The sequence below is a fragment of the Pinus tabuliformis genome, chromosome 3_1 (assembly GCF_031772625.1).
Source record: "Pinus tabuliformis cultivar Carrire ecotype Pingquan chromosome 3_1, CPIR1, whole genome shotgun sequence".
Classification (NCBI taxonomy): Eukaryota; Viridiplantae; Streptophyta; class Pinopsida; order Pinales; family Pinaceae; genus Pinus; species Pinus tabuliformis.
The window spans coordinates 256,445,331-256,451,382 of NC_142301.1; positions in this window are offsets into that span (position 1 = coordinate 256,445,331).

Genomic DNA, 6,052 nt, shown 5'->3' on the forward strand with positions numbered 1-6,052 from the left:
GGAAAGGAAGTTGTTATCCAATATCCACACGATCCTTAGGGCATGAGATATCAAGGACATCTAAGGAAATGAAATTGTTGTGCAATATCTACAAGATTCTAGCAAGACCTCATATTGGTTATACGTCCAAAAAAGGAAAGAAAAAAGGAAAATTTAATGTATAATTCTGGAACCTATGGTGCTATTCAACAACCCCCCCATTTTTCTATATTTAAAATTACTTATAAAATTTATTTTATTTAAAATGGAGACCGTTAATAAATTTTAAAACATAAAAATTAAAAATGTTTACTTTGTCTTGAATAAAACAATTTTTTATATAACCGCCTTTCATACCAAGAATCACCCCTTTTTAGGCCAAAATCGCAAAATCCATGAAAAAGAATGGCCCCGGAGACCAAAACTATACTTAGGCTTTAAAAAACCTTAAGTATTAAAAAATACATGTTATTTAATTTGAATCGTAGTTTTTAAATTCCTTAAGCTTAGAACCTAACCTCGCTCCTATCGCCAATTGCAATAAAACGAAAAGTCCGTCTCTCTTATCACAAACCTCACTTCACATTCCTCTCCATGATGGTTATGTTCGGGATTTTTTACACTCCAAATTTTTCCTAATTTCTTACAAAACGTGATTTGTTTCAAATAAAACTCACTTGTCAGTCTCATTTATTTTTAGCTTGTCAATTTCCGTTTTTCAGTTTTCAGGGAACACAACAAAAGAGTACAGTTTTGCAAATAAGTGATTGTTCAATTTAGAAAAAGAAGGTTGATTTGACAAAATAGAGAAATCAAAGATTTGTATGAAATTATGTTTTTCAAATGCGTGATTTAAAGGAATTGTTCAACTCCGTTAACGCTTGGATCAAAAGAAGTTGTTTTCAATAACGACTATTTAAACACGTTGTTGGCATTAAAATAGGCACCGGAAATCTTAGAGAGAAAGCTAGGGGAGCTCGCACTATTGTACTCTCGAGGTCTAACTTAACAAGAAGACTACGCAGCCTCCTCTTCTTTGCAATTCATGAATTCTTGAAGGCACTATTGTATAGAGGATTTAGAGTTGTAGGTTAGAGGAGAAAAACTCAGATTTGGGTGATTATTGAGGATTTCTCTTTTGCACTTGAGTTATGTTTTGATGGGCAAAGTTTGTTCTATTGTAGCTCTAGTTTTAAAAGCATAAGTTCAAGAATTGTAAAATATTGTTGGAGACCTGAGCTAGAGAAATGCATTCAATAAACTGGTATTTTAATATTGTTGTTTTAAATACTAGTTTCATTTTAAAATGGCAAGAATGTGTCATTTTATTCATATTTGTGCATTATTGCCAGTATGAGTAATTTGTCTCAATCATATGTTATTATTTATCTCTGCTCTTATGTGTTGAATTTGGATTTCTGAGTAACTATTTACTCATAAATTTGTCTTTTAATACCAATTTAACAAATAATGATATGTTGTGAACTCTTTCCTCATATTCTTGTTTAATTATTCGAATGATTGATTTAACAATCAATATCATTTTGTGAACTACTTCCTAAATGTTATTGGTGGCTTATTTCAGTTAAGAGGTCTTTGAATAGAATGTGTTTTTGGTATTCATAATGTGAGTTAATTAAACTAATTTTTAAACTTGATATTCATTATAAACTAGACATATTTAAATCCCAATCATTTAAATATCTTGCTCTCAGTTGGGTTAGATCTTTATCTACCTAATTGAGATAGGATTAGGATTTAGTTCCTTTTTCTTACATTTTAGAATTAGTTTGCATTTAGATTAATTTTACATTCCTAGAAGTCCTCTTTTGGGGTAAAACTTTAGATTGGTTTGGTTGTTCCACAAAAAAACTTAAGGATCATTCTTCTTGCCTGATCATCTCAAAGAATTGATCTGATGGCCTTAGCTATTAACAATTAAAGGAATATTTAAACCTGATAGGGGTTGGGAGAAGGTAATTGAACCTAATTGAACCATTTGGAGCCACTATCCCAAATGGAAAAGTAGTTGTTTTAAGGTCCGGACCTGGTGGTTATCCCCAATGTTGGTGCAACGATTTTGAAGGCCTCAACAGAACCTAAATCTGGGAAAAGAGAAACTGTAATGCATTTTAATGTTCTATGTAATGCAATTTAGTGTTCTTCTAGTATGTATGTGAATATATTGTTGACTTATAAACAAAAAAATCACTTTTACACCATACACTTAATAATTATTAATGTGATTGATATAAGTTTATAGGCATTTATCAACCACATTTACTAGTGTGATTGTGCTAATTTGATTAAAAATCACGTTATATGTACTAGTTGAAAATACATCTAGAGTACAAATTTTCACGTTGTCATTGTTATTAGCATATTATAAATTCATTAACTTAAGAAAAAAAAAAGTAGAGGAAAGAAAATGATCCCTCGTGCTAGTGATTTACTATCCAACTTGGTTATTTTCTCCTTTGGAACATGTACATATTCATCACAACCAAATACCCTCATATGTGACAGAGAGGGTTTATTACTAGTCCATACCTCATGTGGAGTCTTATCCTCCAACCCTGATGAAGGTGATATGTTAAATAATTAACGTGCAATATCCACTACCTCTAACCAGAATTCCTGCCCTGATCCAATGCCACTGAGCATGCTTCTTACCTTTTCCATCAACGTCATGTTCATTCTTTCTGTAACACCATTTTGCTGAGGTGTGTATGGAGTAGTATTGTATCATGTTATACCACACTTCTTACATAACTCTTCAAATTCCTTCTTGTAGAGCTCTCCACCATCATCTATCCTCAACACCTTAATCCTTTTCTCTCTCTAATTTTCCACCAAAGCCTTAAATTATTTAAACCTATCAAAGACTTTAGATTTCTTCCTGAAGAAATATAACCAGGTATTCCTGAAGAATTCATCTATAAATGAGACATAATACACATACTTACCCAACGATGGAACCTACACAGGTCCATACACATCACCGTGCACAAGCTCTAATATCATTTTCGCCCTCTTAGCACCTGAGGGAAAACTCACCTACTTCTACTTCCCATATACACAATGTTTACAGAAATAAAAATCCATAGAGAAACTAGACATGCCTTCTATCATACCATTACCATGCAATATTCAAAGGCCCTTCTCTCTAATATGTCCAAGTCTTTGATGTCATAACATGGTATTTTCTCTAGAGACCACTAGATTTTCTGCCCCACTTTCAGGAACCATATAATTGTTACATCCATCAATAACAATACTACCCAAATGCTTGTATAGAGTTCCAATCTGAACTCCTCGCATCAATATCAGTGCTCCCCAAACCATCTTGTAGGTGTATTTCTCGAACACTATTTTTACACCTACATCATCCATCTTGCTTACAGAAATCGAATTTCCAGCCAATGCAAGAATATGTAGAATATTAGGAACTGTTTTAATCCTTCCACCTTGGAACTTCAGCTTGACTTCTCCACGTTCGATGATTTTCTCCTTCCTGTCATCCCCTAAGAATACATCACCATCATCATATTTCTCGTACTCAGAGAAGCACTCGCAATGCGGAGTGAAGTGAAAGGATGAACCTAAGTCAATCAAACATGCCTCATGATTTACATGTGTACTTGAAGAAGAAGCCAAGTACACATCCCCATCTTCATCTAAGGTTGTTTTCACCTCTGCAAAAGGAGCATCACCAAATCCCTTTCCTTTCTCAGGAGCTTTATATCTACAGTCATTTTTTTAGTGCCCTTCCTTTCCGCATTTCCAGCACACCTTTATAGGTTTCCCTAGAGATTTATATCTCCCTCTAGATTTAGATCTCCGAGTCAAGGACTTATTTTTGTTTTTGTTCTGGGATCGTCCTCGTACAAACAAGGCATCTCCATTCTGGCTCTCCATGTTTTTCTGTCTTATCTCCTCTGACAGTAAGGATGAGATTATTTCATCAAACTTAAAGGTACTTGTATTTCTACCTATAATAACAACTAGACTATCCCACGAATCTGGTAGGGAACACAACAAACTAATGCACTTATCTTTGTATGAATTTTTTATATCAACAGATAAAAACTGGCTTACCATAGTATTAAAGGCATTCAAATGCTCTATTACCAAGTCTCCATGCTTCATCCTCAAGTTATATAACTTTTTCAGTAGGAACAATTTGTTCACCAGAGACTTAGATTAGTACAAAGTCCCTAACTTTTCCCACAAAGCCTTCATTGTAGCTTCCCCTAATACATTCAATGATACTGAATATGAGATACACAACCATTTTGTGTCGACCCAACTTCCCCTAGTCTTCTATTGACATTGTCGTTGGTTTAATACCTAGATCTTTATCCACCAACAAATCCTCCATCTTGAGCTTCCACAACTCAAAAAAAATTCCATTGAATTTCTTGATTTGTATATTTCCACTGTTCGCCATATTCTTTCACCACAAGAATCAATCACACAACTCTCCCACTATAATTGGATCTACCACAGGCCCTAGGAAAACCCCGCAACAACAAAGGTGTCCCCTTGAAGCCTACAAAACTCTGATACCAAATGTGGTTTTTAACCTTATACAAAAATTACCTACAAATGAATTCTTTAAATAGAAAAATAAATAATGTCAAGAACAAAAAACAAATATACACAGAGATTTTCCCCTAGATCCCAAAACTAAGACTACTAGATTGATTTTTCATTATATTCCTTTCAATGTTACAATACATATATATACATGTCGAAGCATTCGTAAACCCCAATCCATAACCCTTGATTAGAACATAATCGTAGTTCCCTTGACTGGATCTTCAAAATACCATGGGCAGGAACCCATCATGCCCAAAACCATTGGAAAAACCCATGCACAAAGCCATGGGTAGATCTACCCACCATATTTGGGTTCGCCCCCCATCCTTGGGCCTGCATAAAAAAAAAAAAAAAAAAAAAAAAAAGCCCAAGGCACTACCTCAGACCCCGTGTAAGGGGGTTGCTACCCCCCTGTGACCCCCCCGTTATGCCAAGTGCAACGTACAATGTGTGTAGCTAGTCATGGAAAGAACATAACACACACCCAAATGATCATGGCTTTGATCTAAACAAATTAGGGTCCACAACGTAGATCTAGTGCACATTTGTTTCAAACTCTTTCTATCTAATCCATCAGCTATCCATAGACAAGAGCGAATCAATACCCAAGATTCGATAAGAAGAGTAAGTGCATGACACTAGGCATAAAACCATGGACCCAATTCGCAGGCATTTACTTGTGGTTGGGTGTAGATCTGACATGATCCCACTAGTTCTATGAAATCCCATTGTAGATAGAGATCGTGGATTACCCTGCTGTAAAAAACGACATGTAAGATCCAAAGCTCGATGGCAATTTTAGAGAAAATTTAGCCTACAAAGATCTCGCCATTGTAAATCACCAAGTTTTTTCGAAACTCTCCAAAGACTCTACCATCATAATCCACAGAAATGAGCGAGAGCTCGACAATGTATGCAGGGATCTAAAAGCCTACACAAATCCTAACCATTGCAATCCGTCCAACTTCTGTCATATCTATTTTTCAGCTTGAACTGGGTTTCAATCACCCTAGAATAGAATTTCACACCGAGATAACTAATCAAAATTAATGGTTTTAACATATTTATTAAAGATATTTTTCTTTTAAAACAAAAATATTAATGGCTTTGACCAATTTTTAACAATATTCAATGACAAAATCAAAGAGACTAATGATTCTCCCATCTAATCCCATCCCTACAAGCACTTAGGAATGAAATTTGAAATTGAAGATGGACTCACTATAATAGTTTTGACATATCCATTATTAATTTTTACAAATTAAAAAAAATTATTTACAACCATGAATTTTTTTAACTATATTTAATTAACAAATGACCTCCATCCCTACAAGCACTTAGGAATGGAATCTGAAATTTAAAATTGAATCAATATAATAATTTTGACAAATTCATATTATATATATCGCCATAATATTTTTTAATACAAATTAAAAAAAATAAAAATAAATAAATAAATAAAAATAAAAAT